Consider the following 22,676-nt stretch of genomic DNA (forward strand, 5'->3'; position numbering starts at 1 on the left):
TGCTCCAGCGCTTCAACAATTTACCCACATATTTCTCGCATAAACACAAGACTTACCATTTAAAATCTAGCGAACGGAAGTGATGTTTCCTTCCCCACCCCAGCCCTGGTTTTACAGTCACCGAGCTGGTCACAAATCAATGCTTTGGAAGCGTGCGTGGTGCGTATCCATGGTTACCACGCATGCAGTGACGGTAATGTTGAGTGACATGTCTCTTCAGTTGCACAGAGGCCTCATTACACTTGGGGGGTTGCGAGAGGAAATCTTAGCCCAATGAGCTGTAAGGGGAGCCTCGTTTATCCAGGACCTTTGGTAACCCCAGAGCCCGACACCTCCCCTTCACCACGGGTGATTGAGTTGTGGCTCTCAACCAATGACCTGTCAGAGTTGGCAGGTGTATTTTTAGGTCTCGCCTGAGCCAGCGCATGCGGTGTCTGGCGAGACATTTAATTATATAAATTGCGTTACGTTTTCTAATCTTTCTTAGCACAAATATGTGATAATAGTTCTAAGGGATTCTCCCTAGGTTTCTGTTTTCGAATTTAATTTTGCCAAAGCTGAGAATTGTTTAAACTAATCAGCCGGTAGTCTCACGAGCTTTACATGAATCTCTAAAGCTACTCCATGCACATATTTAAAATAATGCATCATAGTGCTTAATTTGAGGCGGAGCTTTCTGGTGCTGAGCACCAGCACTTAATTTGTTTACGGTGCTGGGCATCGGTACCTAATTGTCAACACCACACTTAGGGCAGTCTGCCACAAGGTGGCGCTGCTCTTGTAATTTAGATAGGAGCAGTATAACAGCTGTTTAGGGAAACAATATACATTAAAAAATGACTAATACCTGCCTCCCCAGCCATTCCTTTAGCTTTGGGGACCTGGAATAATCTTTACTGTCGCATTTACATGCGAGAGATTTGTTTTGGCAGCGATGACAGGGGCGATGGGTGGTGCAAGCTGCAGTGGCCTTCCGGTCAGAGCCCTGGCAGTTAATATTTTACAAATTAAGCACTGAATATGTACACACAACTTTTCAGTTTAGTTTCCACTTCATTAAGCTGAGCAAACTCAGTAGGGCAGTCTGCAAAGCCAGGAAGTCTAACTTTACTGTGCTCATGCATGCACACGAGTGTGAGCACAAATGTTCACAGCCTATTGGTGCTCTCTTGTGCAGCCTGTCTCCCTTGTCTTAGCCCTATTTTGCATACCCGAAGTTTGGAGTTCCAAATGGCAATAAAACTGCAAACTTGGAGAGTAAAAAACAATTGCACTGCAGGCTTGAGGAATAAAAAACAGAGTCTGTTAGGTCTGAAAGGTGTCTCAGTATGAGTCCACATCTGGTTAACGAACCTTGGAGGAACATCAGCATGAGCAGAGAGCACCTTTAGCAGCACAGATGGCATGTATGCGCAAAATCACATCTAGGTGCAAAGTTATCCCAGGTAAAACATCATCAGGAGTCTGAAGACACCATTCGGTTCAAAAACACACCTAAGAGAAAGTTTCGTTGCACCACTGCACACTGATGGTGCAATAATAAGCCATTCAAAGGATTTGGGCAACCTGGTGGGATTGCTGCCTTTCTGGGCTAAAATCAAATGAAAGATGCATCAACTCATTTATGTGCAAACCCGCCCTTTCGTGCAAGCAGCATTGGTGTAGTATAAACATTTAGTTGCAAAAGAAAAACAAGCCAAATACCCCCCAGAAAAAGCCCAAAGAAGGCAAAAATAAGAAGCTCAAAAATAAGTGCAAAGCTCCATGAATAGGAACTCAAAACAAGCACAAGTAAAACTAAAGAAAGCAGCTGTGCTCCCTTCCAACATCTACAGGATGTCAATGCTTGATTGGAGTGCATTCCAGCCATTTCCAGGATGGAAAGGGTCAGATTTCAGATTGTGAACGCCCACAAACACACATGCTTGTGTGTGTACACAAACTTACAAGGCAAGTTACAGCTTGTAGCACAATCCCCCTTCTGTGTGGATTACCGCTGCGGATTTCTCTGCACTCACAGTGGAACATTCCTGGCACTTATAACTGAACCATAAACTTATGGCTATAGAACTGCATTAAAGTGTATTATGTCAGTGGACCTGGTGAACCAACTGGTGTAGCTAATAGAAAGGCCAACCTTTGACTGCAGTATAGAACTGTAAGCAGAAAATACAGTGCAGCTAAACTTACGTTCAAAGCTATTGAAACAAGCATTGGCATAGCCAATAGGTCTCGCCTTTGGGACCTTTATACGTGTTTAGCCATGCAACAGTTGATGTTGTTGCACCAAGGATATTGTGCTGCACAGCTAAATACTTATAAGGTCCCAAAAGCGAGACCTTTTGGCTATGCCAATGCTTGTTATCATAGCCAGTATGATGGATCAGTGAGTTAAGCGCCATCTGCTGACATAAGCAGACATAAACAGTACTCTGCAGGCCGTAATTATAAATCCTGGTAAGGCCAACTCAGAGTTCCATCCTTCCAAGGTCAGTAAATATTGTCAATAAATTGGATATTAGAAACACCCGTTTTTACTGCTCTTAGAATGGGCCAATGCGTGGTATAAAGCACCACATAAAAACAAGTTATTATTATAAACTATAGCAGAGATAATCTTCATCCACATCTGGGCAGGCCACCTGGGAGCCAGGGAAACGTCACTTTGATGTGCAGGACCAGACGCCGCTTCAAGGACGGCGGGCTGAATAAGAGGGAACCCCCGGGCTAAGTAGGGCCCCCATGCACAAAGGACCACTCAACAACTCACCTGATATACAGAGAGCTTGAGCTTTCAGAAAGAATCTCAGGCCATATTTATGCATAAAACAATACCACATAGAACAATACCACATAAAACAATACCAAATAAAACAATAAACAGAAGTGCTGGAGAGAGGAATTGTTATGTTATGTTATGCAGATCTGTAGAGCGCACTATTACCCAGGTGGGTATCCTGGTGCTGAGCAAGTGTGAGCCTAGCCACGCCTAGTGCACTGGCGGCTTGCACAGGTAACGCTGTGGGCGGTGAGGCGGGGTGTGGGCGGGGCCAGGTGGGGGGTAGTGGAGTTCGACATACAACAGGAAAGCGGAATGAAAATAAAAAAATAAATAAAACCACTTACCTTGCGCTCGCCGCATCACCGAGTCGGCGATGCAGGGAGCACAAGGCAAGCAGTTTTATTTATTTATTTCCATTCCACTTTCCTGTTGTAAGTCGAACTCCACTACCCCCACCTGGCCCCGCCTCACGCCCCACAGCGCTACCTGTGTGTGCGCCACTGGCCTAGCGCCTAGTGGAACAATTTGAAAAGCTAGAACTTCAGACGAGGTGAGGACGAGGCTGTTACGTGTCGGGGCAGGTCATTCCACATTTTAGGAGAACTGTGGGAGAAGGCTTGACTGCCGGATCTGGTTTTCCGTATGTGTGGGATTTGTGCAAATACGAGTTTGTGTGATTGGAGATGTGTGATTGGAGATATGTGAAAGGTTTGTGAAAGCATGCCCTCCCAGTCCCTATACATCTGGAGTTATGATTGGCACCATCTGGCTTCTGCTTACTCAGGCCCTCCCTACACTTGGAGGCCCCATACAGGACCCCCACCTACTCCGGGAACCTCTTGCCAAATTGTTAAAGACCTACTTCCGGTTCCCAAAATAGGGAATGGTGCCAGCCCTAACACTCACTGCCCCAGGGACCCACCCAAGATCCTGTGGTAGATGTACCAATTAGGCCAAACTTGGTCCCCTGGCATAAGTGCCACATCTCAGATTCCCAGGGCACCTTGGGGAGAATCTATACAGGGATTGGAGCATCCATATAAGGCGAGCCTGCCCTGCCCCATATCACCATTTATATCCCAAAACTGAGCCTTGGGGTAGAAGAACAGCCAGGTCCCAGAATGGCCAAAAGTTTGAAGCCTGGTGCCAAAGGAGTCTACCTGTCTTGTGGCCAGCGACGGGTCAATCCCCCCAACCAGAACAAACACGATAACACGACTATAGTACCAGAAGAGGGAGAACACCTCATCCTCACCCCACAAACCTCGGAGGAGGGAGACCGGTGCGGGCAGGAGAAGGCCCCTGTTTTACGACCCCCTCACAAAATGTACCCCTGCTGATGTTCGGTGCAAAGCAATCTGACGATCAACTTAAATATATATATATGTTTTTTAAAACCTGCTGCATTGACATTGGCACAAGGACATATGAGACAGTAAATATGTTCTTGATTATTTAATTGGTTGCAAAGAGGCTGCATTTTAAAATATCCCTCAGGGCTAAAACACCTGCTGCAGAGAACTCTGTGCACCGATTATAACAGTGGTACAATAACTTTAGGGATTAACACAGCTCTTGGAGAGTTACGTGTTTTGTTCAATCACAGTTTTCACTCATAAAGTAGCTTGGAGGGTTAATTTGCCAGCTGCAAAGCACTTATGTAACATGGAGATCACAGAATGGTATTTTATGTAGAGAGGTAAAAGGGCTGCTGCTTCTGGCATTCGGGTCATTTTGTTACTTCCAGTTCGTAAATTGCAACACTTCTAATACAGCGCAGTGATCTATTTCCCGGCCTCAAGGAGCTGCATGCAAACGGTGAGTCGTGGTGATAGAGGCTTATTGTTTCATTTCTCAATCTGTTGTTATTCTAAGATTGGAAAGAAGGGTTCATTGGGGAAGAAATAAAGGGCCTAATTTATGAGGCCTCTTGCACCGCCGGAAGGTCACTTTTTGCGACATTCCGTGGCGCAGGCGCCTGCTCCATATTTACCAGGTAGCACTAAGCTAATTTTTTGGTGTAAAGCTGCCTCGTAAATATTGTTCCCTTCAACAGTCTTCTGCGTTAAAGGGGCGTGCAATGGGTGCTGTTGGGGGTATTCCCAGCAACATCCATGGCTTTTTGACACTGCCCCAGATTTACGAGAAATCGTAAATCTGAGGTAGCGCCAAAAATGTACGCCTCCCAAGGGGAGGCATAAGGGAGGCACAGCAAGGAGAAATATCTTTGTTTCTCCTTGTTTTTCCTTTTTCTATTTGTGTTGCATTCTGCAGGCCGCACAGGCCGCATCGTAATCGGCCCCTTTGGTGTGTTTCCTCTGACGGTTGACTCTATAATATCTACAGATATAGATGATATGTGATTCGTGCATCTTATAACCCTCATTGTCTTATATTACATTTCCTGGACATTGATTAACACACTTGTAAGGTTTAATGTGCAGCCTTTGTGTGATGTACAGCGCTGTTTCACCCTACACTGTGATGAGTAGTGTTACAAAAGAATAAAATACAGAAATAGTAGGCGCTTTTAAATCGTTCTTGTGTACTTGCTCATGTCTGGCTAACTTCACAGTTCATCTCTTACATGGAAGGTTGAACAGCGTCAAATACCGGCCTCCAATTCACAGTTTCTCTAAAGAACTTTTCAAGTGATAAGCTGTGTAACATAACGTGTGTATTTTACAGCGCACGTTCACCCATGTCATTTAGTTCTATAAATCTATATAGGATCTGCGCATTTAGACAAAATAAACTGTTGGATTGGTGTCCCGACTGATTTCAGACACCCCCTCCGGATATGTTCGCCTGTAGACCAGCTAGCTCACAGTGGTACTATGAACCCCTCCTACCAAGGAGCAAATCGTTTCTGGCAACTATCGAACATGACAACGCCGTCCCCTCAGGGATCTGGAAACAGCGCAGTACTTTTCTCTCAGTCACTCCTGCTCACTTTGTCTCAGAGAGATACACAGAATAAAGGATGGGGAAGTTTTCAATAAGCATTTATTGAACCAGTGTCATTCTAGTGTTAAATATGTGTGCTGCAACAACCGTAAGACAGAAACAGATATATACGGTTATAAGCACCAACAGAGTAAATAGATGGTAGAATTCTACTATAGTGCTAAAACAATAGATATATGCAGGTATATAGATACATGACAGTAGTAATACATACTCCTACGACACTAACGCAAGACAAGATGTACCTAGTATGTATGTAGGTGTATAGCCAAGAATCCCCTTAGGATAAAACCAACCCCATTACCTGATGTGAGAGACTGAAGGACCCCATCTTGGTCTCGAGTTGGACACCCCAGCGAGGGATGTCTGCCCATGGCGAGCTGGAGTATCTGCGTGCAGGGATCTCAGCGCCTCGTGTCAGCGTGTCACCATGGAAGTCTTTCTCCTCTGCCTACCGAAGCAAAGATACGGTGCTTATATACCCAAAAGGTATTGGGGTTCTACCTTGCTGTGTCATGTCGACCGAGGATGACGATAGGGATGACCCTTATACATAGTTATTATGCAGAAGATGCCGAAGATGGTAATCCTGCTGTGATTCTGAGAATCCTCATGCATAAGAAATGAGGCTAGTTTTTGGAGAAAACCACATGACATTTATGCAGCACCTAACTAGGTCAAAGGTCAGCACAAAACCCATTATGTAGTACAATGACAGGTTAAATGTAGGTGAAAGGTTAGGTGACAACCCAGGCCTTTACTGGGGTACATTCGAATCATAACAAAAAGGGTATCTTTGTGCTGAATAACAGATGTCTGTTGTTACCCAACTCAATGGTAATCATTTTAACACCTCAGAAGGATGAAAGGCTGAGTGGACTCGCTAGGATTTGAAACTGTGATGATGAGATCAAACACAGGCCCCTGCATGGGACACATTAGTCCACTAAGCCACCAGACCAGACTGTGCCTTCAATACTTCGGCATTGAGGTGTTAGACTCCAAATGGCTCCATGCCAAGATGATAGTTGAGCATAGGAGGTGCTGATGACCCTTTAAATCAGGCCTTTGTTTTAGTCCCAGTTGGAAGTAAAAATAAGATAGCCCCTCGCTGCCTGCAGGATGCTGCTCCAAACAGACTGCATGCTATGTCCCAGTGTCTCGAAATGGCACCAGGACAAAGTCAGCATGCTTCCCTGAGAATGGCTGCCGGATCCGGGATCCGGCATGTCCCCCCTACTCTTCAGCGCCAGGCTCTTGTGCAGCCACCTTCCAGGGCAAGCATGAATGTATGCTCTATTTACAGACTATGTTGTTGTAAACTACTTTTTAGAGATACACTTTTTTATGTTTAAGAGACCACCCATATTTGTTTGGGAACAGATCCTGCTGCAAAAGGCTTGTTACTTTCAGATCCCACGTTTTAACAGCCATTGTACCAGCCAGTACACTCTGTTTAATTTAATGGAAATTATATATTTCACCAGCTTGTCACCAGCTGTGTTTAGCTCATCAGCACTGCATCAAAGTTTGACTGGACATATATGCAGGGCAACTGGAATTATGCGGCAGGGGAGGGCCAAATTATATGGCACAGTTGGGTAAATTATGCAACACATTGTGGGATAGTATTACTTCATTATTTTGCCATTTTTAAACTTGTTAACACTGTCTGGGCATTGGTTGCAACTGATTAGTACCAGTTTAACACCCAAACACAGCAATAAGCTACAGAAAGTTAACCAGTCAACCTTTGCTAAGGGCCGTCCTCTGCACGACAATGCGTGTCACTACGTTTTTAGTTATTTTTCTGTTTGAGCTAGAAACAATTTTTTTTAAATAGATCAGCATATTACGCAGCAGATGATGAATAATGTGGCAAATCTATAATTATGCAAAAATAGCCACGGCCGCGCAATCGGGTAATTCCAGTGGCCCTGCATACACGGTATACAGGATAAACTCGGTGTTTCCTGCTTTTGTACCCTTGTCCTGCCCCCCTCGATGTGTCACTTGTTGAGCATGACATGGTTAAACTGTTAAACATGGTTAAACACGGTTAATCAGTTATCAGTCTGTTGAAATCGGAAACATGACTGAGTTGTGAGTGTGGTTGAAGCCAATAGGACTGTCTTTTTGTAGTGCAGGCATTAGGGTGTTGATTATCCTGTTGTTTGCTGTGAGATTTAAGCTCTCGTTCTGCCTGACTCGTGATTTAGAACACTGATTCCTGCTGTTATTCCCCATTTCTCACAACCTATGGCGGTAGCAGTCGGCATTCCTGCATCCTGGAAGTACCCACTCCAGCAGTATCAGGAGGTCCAATGCAGGTGTCCTGCTAATCTCCCTCTCGGACCACCAGAGTGGCGGCAATCTGAGCAGTGTTCTTCTTGTGAGTGTGATAAGCATTAGAAGTAGCCAGGGCTTTAAGTGGGCCGGGTCTTACCGGTGCTGAGCACCGGCAGTATTTTACGGGTCTCTATCAGGCTCTGTTTTGTGTCCTGGCACAGGCGGCCCGTTTTTTTTTCCTGGACTGCAGTGACAGCAGGCACGTCCATGTGCGCGTGCTCACACTGCTCGCTTCTCACTAGAGGAGAAGTTTGGCATGACGTCATGCCAGGTGAGTGTTGTAGGGGAAGGGAAATCCTTTAAAGAGAGTCGTTGTCTCTCTGGATTTCCCTTCTCTTTTTGAAACTCAGGAGCAGCAACATTGTCCTGGTGTCACCAGGGCTTTAAGTGGAAGCTTCTTCAATATTATATACAAGCCATAGTTGCTGCTTATTTATCTAATGCAGCTAACAACCATTGACTAAGCCAATAGTCCCGACTTGTTGTAGGTATGATGTTACTTGTATCCTATATCTGGATGCAATGACAGAAACAGCAAAATACAAGTTGGGCGACACACTATGCTTATTGCTAAACACAGATTTTTAGTTTACGTGTTTAAGCCACACCGTTAATTACATTGACCACGCCCCTTTAGGAGACCCCCCCCCCGCCCCCCAGTTTTTCATCCCACTTAAAGCCCTGGATGTAGCCACTTGGTGGGGGAGTGTGTGTTTGTGTGTGCGTGCCTGCGTGCATGCGTGTATTCAGATGAGCAGAGTGTTATATGCCATTTATGACCTTGGTCGAGCTTGGGAGGGGCCATGTCTAACGCAAGTTGAAGCCTCTCAAAATTGTCCCTTCCCACCCTCCGCAACGACAATAAATATAATATTATGATATGTGCACCTGCTGTGCACTTCTTTTAGCAAGAGTTATTAAACCGAAGCTAGGATGTATTTCATTAAATGTGTGCAGTTTGTAAAGCACCCGGAAGTGATCTCATGATCTCCAGGAGAGTTGTTTCCAGGTTTAAGGTCATTGTTTACTAAAATCTGTGAAGCAGGAGGAGGTGTTTTTCTCGTTTCAGTTTTGCTGAGCTGTGGTACTGAACTCATACCTGCCCTTTGCATTGTAGTGATAAATATGTGAATTTGCATTTAATAGCACGGTTGTTCTAGATAACATTATTGAGCCACATTTATTGTCACTGCCAGGGCAGGGAGAAGAAGAACAAGCATTGGCATAGCCAATAGGTCTCGCCTTTGGGACCTTATAAGTGTTTGACCAGGGCTATTGGCTTTCCCAATGTCCTTAAGCTATATTGTCTCTGATGTTGAGGAGGTGCTCGGGTAGTGCTGTGCTGATGCTGATTTTGGTTTGCGTTGATGCTGAGGTCGTGCTGCGCTAATGATGTGCTGCTGCGCTGGTGCTGAGGTGGTGCTGAGTGATACTGAGGTGGTGCAAAGGTGGTGGTGTACTGGAGCGGAGGTGATGCTGAGTTTTACTGAGGTGGTGCTGAGGTGGTAGTGTACTGGTGCAGAGGTGATGCTGAGTGATACTGAGGTGGTGCTGAGTGATGCTGAGGTGGTGCTGAGTGATGCTGAGGTGGTGCCGTGGTGGTGGTGTACTGGTGCTGAGGTGGGGCTGAGTGATACTGAGGTGGTGCAAAGGTGGTGGTGTACTGGTGTGGAGGTGATGCTGAGGTGGTGCTGACTGATGCTGAGGTGGTTGTGTTGCACTGGTGCTCAGGTGGTGCTGAGTGATGCTGAGTTGGTGCTGTGCTGAGTTGGGGCTGAATTGTGGTTGAGGTGGATCTGCTCTAGTGCTGAGGTGGGGCTGCGCAGGTGATGGTGCACTGATGATGAGGTGGTGCTTTGCTGATGCTGAGATGGTGCTGTGCTGCTATTGATGTGGCGCTGCACTGGTACTGAGGTGGTGGTGTGCTGATGCTGAGTTGCTGCTGCAGTGGTGGTGGTGCACTGATGAGGTGGTGCTGTGCTTATTCTGAGATGGTACTGTGCTGATTCTGAGGTGGTGGTGCTCAGGTGGTGCTGAGTGATACTGATGTGGTGGTGTGCTTGTGCAGAGGTGGTGCTGAGTGGTGCTGAGGTGGGGCTGAGTGATGCTGCTCTGATTCTGAGGTTGTGCTGAAGTGATGCTGCATTGGTGCTTAGTTACTGCTGAGGTGGCGCTGCATTGGTTCTGAGGTGGGGCTGCGCTGGTTCTAAAATGGGTATTTTCTGGTGGTGGTGCACTGATGCGGAGGTGGTGCTATGCTGATGCTGAGATGATGTTGAGGTACTGCTGCGCTGGTGCTGAGGTGGAGTTACACTGGTGGTGGTGCACTGATGAGGAAATGGTGCTGTCCTGATGCTGAGGTGGTGCTGTGGTGGAATCAGTTGGGGCTGTGCTGATGCTGAGGTAGTGCTGGGTGATGCTGTGGTGTTGCTGATTCATGCTGAGGTAATGGTGCTGCGCTGGTGCTCAGGTGGTGTTGAGCTGGTGCTGAGGTGGTGCTGTGCTGATGGTGAGGTAGTGCTGAGTCATGCTGTGGTGGCGCTGAGTCATGATGAGGTGGAGGTGCTGAGCTGGTGCTCAGGCGGTGCTGAGTGATGCTGAGTTGGTGTCTTTCTGAGGTGATGCTGCCCTGATGCGGACGGATGGGTGTGCTCAAAGCCCATGCAGTAAATACAGCGTGTCTCGAGAGACAGCGCATGCGCTGCCTAAGCAAGACCTAAAAACGTACTCAAGGCAGCTGCCTGGGTGATATACAAGACCTGGTACACAAAGCAATTAATTACAGACAATCTTCAACTCCCTGACCCTCTCTGACCAGGGCTCAAGGCTGATAAACAAAAGGAAAACGCCCAACTTAAACTACGGAAAAGGTTAACCATGCAACATATTAACCGAAAGAAACTTAGATCGCCTTGTGAAGCTCCCCCTTTAAAGACAATTAAAAAAAGTAATAAACTTCAACCAACATTAATGAAATCATTAACAATGATATTACGGCAGAAAGTGCTTTGCCCCGCATCAAAGATTGGCATATTATATAACCAACACGTGCCACACGTGGGAGGAAGAACGGCTGTGACATATTTAAAGAAATTAAAAGACATGGTGAGCTTAATTAATGAACCCGAAATCTCAGGATGGTTGCATACACTGGTGGCACTGAGCAGCACATTGTAAAACATCAGCTGTGACATTTTGACAAATTGAATGACGCAGGGAGCTGAATTAATTGGCCCAGAAACCGAAGATGGTCAGACGCATCGATGGCGGGAATCAAACCTGGCGCCCATTTGCGACAGCCTCAGTCCATCTAATATGATAACCAGCTATAGAGTCATTTGCCGTGCTCGAAGTCAAGGCTGGAGTTACACTGCTTTTAACTACCGTTATTTCCAGTGTGCGTCAAATGATTCTAAGCTCACGCCCACCAAAATTTGTTGCGCTGCTCGTGACGTGGGCAACTCCAGATGCTGGTGTCACCGCAAGTCAATTGCGCTTTTTGTATCATTACTAGGAGGATGAAAGGTGCATCAGACTCAAACCCACTCAATGACTTGCATCCCACGCGTTTGCCGGAGCCATTTTACTGGCCCTAGCACCTCTGCCCCAGAGAGGGGACATCAGCGATGCAATAGAGGCGCATCTACCCACTCAAGATAGCGGGGGCGTCGTTGAATGTGTGTGTGGGAGGGGTGAGTAAGGCACAACACAGCCAGCTTATATGCGCTTGGGACTACCTGCTGGAGTCTGCTATGCTGCGGTTGCTGACTCGAATCACCACCCAAGCTCAGGTCAACCAAATGCATAAAATGCAAAGCTGATACTCCATCGCCAGGATAGATCTGCACGGCGGCATGCGGCCACAAAAAACTGATAATGAGGAGCCGAGGGGCAGGCCCTGGGGCAGAGCAGAGCTATTCAACCCCAGGAGTGGAATCGCGGAGTAATGGGAGAGAGAACACAAACCTGAATACATGTCCCTGGTAAAACCAAGGCAGTGCACACCGAGCCACTCACCTGAAAATACAACAGGATGCTACCTGTTCTGAAAATGGCAAGGTGAAGATCAAAACAGGGCGGAGAGCTGCTGCCGCATCCTGAAACGATCCACGCCGTCTCTGCTCCTTGACTGGAAGCCCACCCGAGGCTTGAGTCCGAGCAATGTAAATCTGGCTTTAAGTGAGCTTTTTGATTTTTGCTCAATGCACCTTTCTCTCAGTGCAGATGCTGGCTTTGTTATCGATGCTGTACATCCTCATCGGAGATTGCCTCTGCCTCCCCAGTGAAGCTTCACTTTGCTTCAACAGAAGAGCCTGCAGGAATGCCAACAGCTAAACACGAATGGAAAACAAATAAAACAAGCATTTGCAATGCAACAGGACTCACATTTACGCGAGACCTATTGCATTGCAAACGGAAGTGAACGAACAACGGAAGTGCGGGAAGGAGGGTCGAGAAGGCACGAACTGCAGGGGGGTGGAGGCACGGGAAGAAAATGGTGCTCACAATCTAAATAAAACATACTGTGCTACACTCGAAGTAAAGGGGCCAGTAGCCATGGAAGGATACAAATGACAACATGGCCGTCATAAGGAGGGACTAACAAGCCTAAAACCAATCAGAAGGCTAATGACAAAGACATAAGCCAATTAATTAGATGGGCGGAGAGTGGGCAGAGCTTCCACTGAGCTTCCATTCCATACTGAAACTACATGCCTCGCAAAGCGAGCAGCGCATGCGCGGTGCCACCATAGGCTCGACCTAAAAAGGGAAAGGCAAGTGGTGGGAGGGGTGAGCCTAAAAACATCTTGGTAACCACCACAAGACCAGAGCTATGTATGATTCACAAACATTTAGAAGTAGCTTCCCACCTTGCAAACACTTGTAAATATGCATCAACAAAATGTCATCGAGGTGTGAGAGCTTAGGGACAGACAAACCGTTGTCTCTGTTGTTGAAGTCAGGTCCAGGAATATGCCGGGTGTGGTAGCTCATGGGACTAACGAATCCACTGCAGGGATCACACGCTGCAGGGATCTGTGCTCAACCCAAGACCCCATGGCGTAGGGATCTGCGCTCGACCCATGACCCCATGATGCAGGGATCTGTGCCTGGCTCATAAACCCGTGATGCAGAGATCTGTGCTCAACCCATGAACCCGTGATGCAAGGTTCTGTGTTCAACCCATGACCTCATGATGCACAGATCTGTGCTCGACCCATGACCCCATGATGCACAGATCTGTGCTCGACCCATGACCCCATGGCATAGGGATCTACACTCGACCCATGACCCCATGATGCTGGGAAGTGTGCTCAACCCCTGACCCCATGATGCAGGGATCTGTGCTCGACCCATGACCCCTTGGTGCAGGGATCTGTGCCCAACCCACGATGCAGGGATCTGTGCTCGACACATGACCTCATGATGCACAGATCTGTGGTCGACCCATGATGCACAGATCTGTGCTCGACCCATGACCCCATAATGCACAAATCTGTGCTCGACTCATGACCCCATGATGCAGGTATCTCTTCTCAATCCATGACCCCATGATGCAGGGCTCTGTACTCGACTCAAGACCCCATGATGCCGGGATCTGTACTGGACTCATGACCCCATGATGCAGGGATCTCTGCTCAACCCATGTCCCCATGGTGCAGGGATCTGTGCTCGACTCATGACCCCATGAGGCAGGGATCTCTGTTCAACCCATGACCCCATGATGCAGGGATCTGTGCTCGACCCATGACCCCATGATGCAGGGATCTTTGCTCAACCCATAACCCCATGATGCAGGAATCTGTACTTGACTCATGACCCCATGATGCAGGGATCTGTGTGCGGCCCATGACCGCATAATGCTGGAATCTGTGCTCGGCCCATGACCCCATAATGCTGGGATCTGTGCTAGACCCATAACTCCATAATGCTGGGATCTGTGCTTGACCCATAACCTCAGGACGCAGAGATCTCTGCTTGGCCCATGATGCAGGAATCTGTGCTCGGTCCATGATGCAGGGATCTGTGCTCGGCCCATGATGCAGGGATCTGGGCTCGGCCCTTGACCCCATGATGCAGGGACCTGGGCTCAGCCCATTACCCCATGATGCAGGGATCTGGGCTCAACTCTTGATCTCATGATGCAGGGATCTGTGTTCAACCCATGACCCCATGGCATAGGGATCTGTGCTCGACCCATGACCCCATGATGCAAGGATCTGTGCCTGGCTCATAAATCCATGCTGCAGAGATCTGTGCTCAACCCATGAACCCGTGATGCAAGGTTCTGTGTTCAACCCATGACCTCATGATGCACAGATCTGTGCTCGACCCATGAACCCATGGCATAGGGATCTACGCTCGACCCATAACCCCATAATGCATGAATCTGTGCTCAACCCATGACTCCATGATGCAGGGATCTGTGCTCAACCCATGACCCCATGGTGCAGGGATCTGTGCTCAACCCATGACCTCATGGTGCAGGGATCTGTGCTCAACCCATGACCCCATGATGCACAGAACAATGCTCTACCCATGATGCTGGGATCTGTGCTCAACCCATGACCCCATGGCATAGGGATTTGTGCTCAACCCATGACCCCATGACACACGGATCTATGCTCGGCCCATGACCCCATGACGCAGGGATCTGAGCTCAGCCCATGACCCCATGATGCACGGATCTGTGCTCGACCCATGACTCCATAATTCACGCATCTGTGCTCCACCCATAAACCCATGATGCAGGGATCTGTGTTCAACCCATGACCCCATAACCCAGGGATCTGTGCCCGACCCACTACCCCATGATGCAGGGATTTGTGCTCAACCCATGACCCCATGATGCTGGGATTTGTGCTCAACCCATGACACCATGATGCAGGGATCTGTGCTCGACCCATGACCCCACGGTGCAGGGATATGTGCTCGGCCCATGACCCCACGGTGCAGGGATATGTGCTCGACCCATGACCCCACGGTGCAGGGATATGTGCTCGGCCCATGACCCAGTGATGCTGGGTTCTGGGAGTTGCCTTGGGGTGAATGTATGCTTTACAATACAAACTTTGTTAGCAGACGGAACCTGGGTCGCCATTATGTATATCTTTGTGTTTATTATCTGCTTCTTGTTTTATTTACATATATATTATCATCAAGAGAGAACAAAGACAGAACTGGAGACTATTTCGAGCGCTGGTTGTGTCTCGCGCTTGGTGATGGGCACATCGCAGGCAATGTGTAAATCTTTTGTTACAGACAGAGTGAGTTATCGCAGGGCGTCAAAGTCTAACCCCATGTCAATCATCCATCCATCTGCCTGATTCCTTCTGCCCGCCCTGGTGACCTCTGACCCCTCAGCTCCCTTGTCACCCATGCCTGAGTGAGACACAGGTGCTGCTGCCCAGCAGACAAGCCTTTCATAGCAATTAAGCTGGTACCTCACCGCCACTTAACGGCAGCAGCAAGGCACACTTATCTGACGTCATTAGGGGACGGCTCAGCTGCTGCTGATGCGCCCCCTGTCCCTGGAGCCCACAGCAGACAGGAAGTGAAAGAGGAAGGCTTGGCTGGCAGGAAGCCCGGCTCACGCAAGACACGTCTGCTCCTCACGAGGCGGTTTGTGGGAATTCACTTCAGAAAATGCAGACCACGGCAAGGGTCCTCTCCTCGGGATAAATGTTAAAAGTGGAGAAAATCTATCACCTGGTCCAGTCCTCCTTTACGTTTAATTTTGAATACCGAATTGAGTGTCTGAGACGCTAAAGTGGTGTCATGCGCTTCCACAGAACCCTATTGGCTGAGAGCATTTGTCTGCATGCACCAGACAAGTTGGAAATGTAGGGGTGTGAACGAAACCAAACCTGATGGAAAAAATAGCGAGGACTAGTGGGGGTGGTGGGCCAATATCAATGGTTAGTGAGCTGGACAGGGGTGGAAGAGGGCCGCTTGAATCATGCATCTGGAAGGAGTGTTGGGTCCTATGACATAGGGGGATTCGTGCCATGCGTGGGCGGTGTGTATTTAATAGACCCTTATCTTTAAAGATGATCGGAGCAGCCGGTGTGTCTCTCTTTGTGTGTAAGCCTAGGTGGAGTGCACGGAATTCCGCAAAGTGGAACTCCATGAAAAGACCAAAAAACTCTGCCGCGCTTCGCATAGTTCCGCGAGTGGCAGAGTGTGTTAGGGTCATGCTGTTAGCAGTGATTTTGAGCGCCGGCTGTTGTCCCACACTGTAAAAGCATCGCGTATGGCACCATGCGCAGCGCAAGAAGACGCAGCTTCCTTTCTGCTGCTACAGTAGATTTTCTACTCAAGCTGCAGCTTTCTCAACGTGAACGGAATGTTTCTCAATGCGAGTGGTCGTGACCTGCTGCGACCACACGCATTGAGAAATCCAACCACCTGCATTCAAAAATCTTGCCAGGAGGTTCATTTTCCTCGCTTACGCTCGCCAACTGGACCTTGGCGAGCACGAGCAATGAAAAATCTCGCCAGGGGTGGATTTTCCTTGCTTGCGCTCGCCAACTTGACGTTGACTCGACGTGGAGCGGAGTTTTTGGGTATTCTGCATACTCAGCGGAGCACAGAAAACTTGCGATGGTGTGGGATCATCTGGGATTGAATTTTGAGGAGAGTTCTAGTCAAATGAGATATGTCAGAAGAGGAAGAAACTTTAACGAACAGCAGTATGTAGTCGGCATAGTGTGGTAGGAAGAGGCAGGGTTCTATCAGAGAGCTCGTGGTTCAAGGAAGAGATTGAACCAAGTGGGTCAAGCACAGATGCTCGGGATTGGCTACAGGGTGTTACAGAGCTGCACAGCTGGAGGTCCATGCCAGCTGGTGAACAGGCTGTGTCTGCTTGCATGCAGCATTGGGCCTCAGACAGGACGTGAATGGGTACATGTCTTCCTCCCCACAGTTCATGGCTTCAGCTGGGAGATGATGTAGGGTGAGTCTGGCTCTGTGTGGGCCCCATGACATGGGGGTGAGACCACAAGGAAACTGCTGCTATGGATGCTTTGAACGTTAGCAGAACCGGATGCTGGAAATCCCACATTTAAGCAGAAGTGGGTGGTTCGGTTACATAACAGGAAGTTGTTGTTATTTGTCTATTATGTAAGGTAGGTTGCCAGTGAATGTGACGCATGAGTAGTATTAGGCGAGACTGTTCTGATTGGATGCAGTGAAAAGAATGCAGCGAGCGGTGTGTGTGTGTGTTTGGGAGTGTTTGTGTGTGTGTTTGTGTGTGCTTGTGAGTGTGTGTTTGGCAGTGTTTGTGTGTGCTTGTGAGTGTGAGTGTGTGTGTTTGGGAGTGTTTGTGTGTGTGTTTGTGTGTGCTTGTGAGTGTGTGTTTGGGAGTGTTTGTGTGTGTGTTTGTGTGTGCTTGTGTGTGCTTGTGAGTGTGTGTGCGCTTGTGAGTGTTTGTGTGTGCGCTTGTCTGTATGTATATAGGTGGAGTTGGTAGAAGAGAAGTAAACTAAGAAGACAGATTCTGACGAGAGCAGATGAAAGTAATAGAACCGAATCTGAAAAGGAGAATTGAGTCCTGGTCCCAGAAAAAGGAGTGCTGGTGCAAACCACGTGCAAACAACAGCACACATTAAACACAAATGTGTGCCCCCCCACCTGTTTTATGTTATTTATCTTACCCTTACCTGTTTGCTGTCCTAGTCAGAGAACTCACTAGTCTACCTTCATCTCTGGCCAGTCCAGCACAAACACTCACAGTGTGGTTCCAGAATATCCATGTCAGAACATAGCGTGACAAAAAAACTGTGTCCTAAATCTCGACTACAAAAGCATCACCCGATGGAGTTAATAATTTAAAAACTACAACTAATTCAAATATATTTTATGAACGGTATTTACAACACAGTATCCTTGTCAGACCAATATTTCTGCATAGGGTATTCTGACATAGAAAGGTGGCCACAGGTGCGCCCTGATGAGGACCGGGTCTCACTTTTCATCATCGCACTTTGACCCGGAAGCACAAAGCAGAAAAGGAAGGAAGGTAGAGAAAGATAGGGAGAGAGGATAAAGGGAGGAAGAAGGGGTGAAAAAGAATTGAAGAGTGGCACAAAGACTCAGGGGTGTAGGGTGTTGGGAGAAAGAGCTATGAGTGGAGTCAGGCTTACGCGGGCTCGGGACTCGGCAACTCAGACACATGGTGGTGCCAGCGAGGGGCTCCCACAAAAAACTGAGGCCCACCACCCTGAAGCAGCGACTGATCCATCACCTAAATTTGCTGCGGCAAATTCAACATTTGCTGGAATCCGCAATGACGTGAAATGAAAAAGGAACCTGGTAAAATTTCTGTTGTCTGCAGTGTCAGCTTAAGGATTTTGTGGCCCCCGGGCGAAACATCTTTTGGGGGGCACTGTATAGAACTTTAAATTGTATTGCCCATATCCTGCCCATTTTAGCCCACATGGTGCCAAACACTACCGAAACATGTTAATCTTTAACAGGGTCACACCAAAACAGAAAAATATGTCTTGCCTGGGACCCCAAAAATGCTTAAAATAGCGCTGCGCAGTCAGAGGTAGAGGTGGGCAGAGGGTGGGGGGGGCGATAGAAAAACAGAATAGAGAGAGGTCAAATATGTTATGTTATGTTATTTATCATTTATAAGGCGCACAGATGCCACAGCCAAGTTCTATTTCTTGGAAGGTGGGGGCCCTGGGCAATGGCCCACTTTGCTCATTTGGTCGCTCTACAGTGGACTGGGCTGGTTTCAGACCATCCGGCTTTATAGTTAGACTTAGAACCTAAATTACAAATCGTTTCTCTGTCTTACTCACAACGGGCCAGACTCACAAATCTTACTCACGGAACAGTCTTTGTGAATCAGGTCTGTGACTGAGCAAGTCTTACTACTGGAAATTCGGGAGTAAATCACACTTAGACAGGAGTATCGCATGAGTACTTATGAAAAGTCTTTGTGACTCTACCCCTTAGATGGAGGCTGTGTCAGCTTCTGCCGACCCCCAAGGATGGTCAGGAGCAGCTCACCCTGACTCACCAGAAGGCCTTCTTTCATTTCTTCTGAGCCCAGGGGTCCCTTCAACTGACAGCCGTCTCAGAGGAGCAGACAGACAGTGTGGACGTGGGCGACCAATCAGAAGGCTCCCTGGGTCTAGTCACAGAGCTTCCTGGTGGTCGCCCACAGGATGGAAAAGTATTGCCCCGCTGCCATGTTATTTCATAACCTGAAAATAACTTGAAGAGAACAAAACTATCAAGTAACACAGTTACAAAGAGAAGCCGAGAGCAGCAACAAGGTCTTTTAAACCAATAACTAAAGGAACAACCACTTCTGTTTTATCACTCACACAAAGAAGCTACAAATGTCTGCACCCCGCAGGAGGTAAGATGACTATAATAAAATTAACACCTCGGGGGAGGAGGTGTGTCTGGAGTCCACTGGCTGCCGAATGAATCCTGGGAATCCGTGTTCCATGTCCGTCTCTGTCACGTGACTGTAACTCGTGCGGTTGTCGCAGGCCTCAGTCTCCGTGGGCCGAAAATTGTACATATGTGTGAAATGTATGGGAAATGTAACTATGTGATATGAAAGACGTACAACGCAAAACATGCGATCATGACGCACAAGTCAAGATATCTTACAAGGGCCCTGATCATACTGCTAAAGTAACGGTGCAAGTTACAAGGGCACTGATCATACAGCTAGACTAACAGTGCAAGTTACAAGGGCACTGATCATACAGCTAGAGTAACAGTGCAAGTTACAAGGGCACTGACCGTGCAGATAAAGTGATAGTGTAAGTTACAAGGACACTGATCACGCAGATAAAGTAACAGTGCAAGTTACAAGGGCACTGACCGTGCAGATAAAGTGATAGTGTAAGTTACAAGGACACTGATCACGCAGATAAAGTAACAGTGCAAGTTACAAGGGCACTGACCGTGCAGATAAAGTAACAGTGCAAGTTACAAGGGCACTGACCGTGCAGATAAAGTAACAGTGCAAGTTACAAGGGCACTGACCGTGCAGATAAAGTAACAGTGCAAGTTACAAGGGCACTGACCGTGCAGATAAAGTAACAGTGCAAGTTACAAGGGCACTGACCGTGCAGATAAAGTGATAGTGTAAGTTACAAGGACACTGATCCCGCAGATAAAGTAACAGTGCAAGTTACAAGGACACTGATCACGCAGATAAAGTAACAGTGCAAGTAACAAGGGCACTGATCACACAGATAAAGTAACAGTGCATGTTACAAAAGTAACAGTGAAAGTTACAAGGCCACTGATCATGCAGATAAAATAACAGTGCAAGTTACAAGTGCACTGATCACACAAATAAAGTAACAGTGCAAATTACAAGGACACTGATCTTGCAGATAAAGTCACAGTGCAAGTTACAAGGGCACTGATCGTGCAGATAAAGTAACAGTGCATTTTACAAGCACACTGATTGTGCAGATAAAGTAACAGTGCACATTAGATGGTCACTACTGTTTGTATTTGAAGCTGCCAGGTGGCCACATGCCATGTATGACACATTGAGTAGGATGGCCACCTAGCTTCAGGTCGTTAAGACACGTTTCCATTTGATAGCCTAATGTATTATGGGAGTTGTAGTTATGATTTGCTTCCATTAAACTAATTGGATTGTCACACCTAAAACAACATTTTGCAACACAATATCGCAGGACTGGAAAACATGGAGTCCTGATTTGGACCTGGGTGACAAGCCTAACTTTGAGTCAGTACTTGGGTTTTAGAAAAAAGACATGTTGCATTCTGGGACGTGTAGGTTCATGGCAAGCATTGCATGGTCTGAATTATTCTTGCTTGCAAAGTGCGTTTGGCTAAAACACCAGGTGTCTCAATTGACCAGGTGCTCCCTGGCGGGTCAGGGAAGGGGAATAACTTCTGCTGGCCTGAGGCTGGGGTGTTTGTAGGAGAGTAGGATCTGCTTCTTTTAGTTACCCCCACTTATTAGGTCTCGCCTGACCCAGCGCATGCGCTGGTCTGGCGAGACTAATTGAGAGGGCTCCAAAAAGTGCTACCAGGCCAGCCTAGAGCTACAGTGCATGTGCGCGGCCGGGTGCACGCGCCGCGCTTGACCGAGATTACTTTCACTTTCGCGGCCGCACGGCCGCTTTGATGTTTGATCGCGATCACTTTAGCGGCCGCACGGCCGCTTGGCATAGCCAATAGGTCTCGCTTTTGTGACCTTATAAGTATTTAGTTATGCAACTGTTGCATGGCTAAACACTTATACGGTCCCATAGGCGAGACCTATTGGCTATGCCAATGCTTGTTGCTGATACTCACTGTTTTTCGACTTTAGTCTGGCTGGGATCCTGCTATCCAGGACCCCAGTCTAGCTGCTTCCTCTCTAAATTGATTGCATGTACTTTAGGTACACCACAGATTGGATTCTGGGGTACCCTTATAAGTCCTTAGTATATGGTATACTATGTACCTAGGGCATAGGTACCCCAGAGGCCTCTCAGGGGCTGCAGCATGTATTATGCCAACCCTGGGAGACCATTCAAAATGACACAACAGGTCTGCTACAGCAGCCTGTGTAAGGTGGTGTATGCACCCCTTACTTAGATATAGGTTACCTATATCTCTTCTTATCACTGCACATATAAACCTATCAGTCACCCCTATGGCATGCCTTATCAATTCTGAAGGCAGGGTGCTGGGTTTTATGTGAGAGGGTGTCCATGCATGAGCAGACCCCCTCTGCAGCCTTCGGAACCTTTATTCCGGAGTTGTTTGTGATGCAACCAAACTATATACTCTTAAGTGCATTATAACCTCGCGGTAAATGCTAACTTTGGAATGGCTGCAAAGAAACATGTTGTGTTTGGTGTCAAACACCTTGGAATCATACCTCCACACCAGTAACTGGTGGGGAGGTATGATTCCACCCTACTAGAAGGAGAAATATGACTTCACCGGTACACCCGGTACCAGCTTCACAGAACCCCGGCATCACAAAGTGGATGCTGTCAGCCACAAACACGAGTCTGCCCTCCTGCTGCTGGACGAAACTCCGGCAGGGGAGGCTGCACAATTGGTTTCCTGTCACAGGGAGGTATGACCACCTTCCAGACAGGCTTTAGTGTATTGGGGCTGGGTGGGTGCACTCCAAGAGTGCTTTGATGTCTGCACTGTGGGGACCTTTGGTGTCCCTGTGCATAGTCCAGCTCAAACTGGTTGCAGGGGCTACCAGCCCTGCTCTGGTGAGAAACTGGACAAAGGACATGGGTGTAGCCCCCCTCTGTCCTGACCCCCCCATAGGTGGGTCCCCAGCGTTTGTCCCACCCCTTTCTTGGGTATAAAGTACTAGGAACCCCTGGCTACAGGACTTTAGATTTACCTGGATGAAACTCTATTACAGAATCCCAGAACTTCTACTATTTACACGAAGTTGGATGACCGAAGAATCTCCCTTGGAGTAAAGGAGTTACTCCCCTGCAAGGCAGGCACCAAAGACACATCTGTCTGGTTTGCAACTACGCAGTTCCTGAAGGACTCCAAAGACTTTGCAACACAGGAGGTGGGTTTCCAAGCTTCCCCGAGG

The 22,676-nt window shown here is 47.7% G+C and overlaps 1 protein-coding gene and 1 long non-coding RNA gene across 2 annotated transcripts in view; one reads left to right on the forward strand and one right to left on the reverse strand.

Annotated features, from left to right (window-relative positions):
* LOC146797307 (uncharacterized) overlaps window positions 1-6,192 on the reverse strand; it is a 496,953-nt gene extending 490,761 nt beyond the window's left edge. Inside the window, exon 1 of the long non-coding RNA XR_014968466.1 lies at window positions 6,054-6,192. This is a non-coding gene — a long non-coding RNA (uncharacterized LOC146797307). The remainder of the gene's footprint in view (window positions 1-6,053) is intronic.
* Window positions 1-22,676, forward strand: part of LOC146797309 (NUAK family SNF1-like kinase 1) — a 115,126-nt gene that overhangs the window by 6,815 nt on the left and 85,635 nt on the right. The gene's annotated exons all lie outside the window — the stretch shown is intronic.

Source organism: Triturus cristatus, chromosome 9, assembly GCF_964204655.1.
Source record: "Triturus cristatus chromosome 9, aTriCri1.1, whole genome shotgun sequence".
Taxonomy (NCBI): domain Eukaryota; kingdom Metazoa; phylum Chordata; class Amphibia; order Caudata; family Salamandridae; genus Triturus; species Triturus cristatus.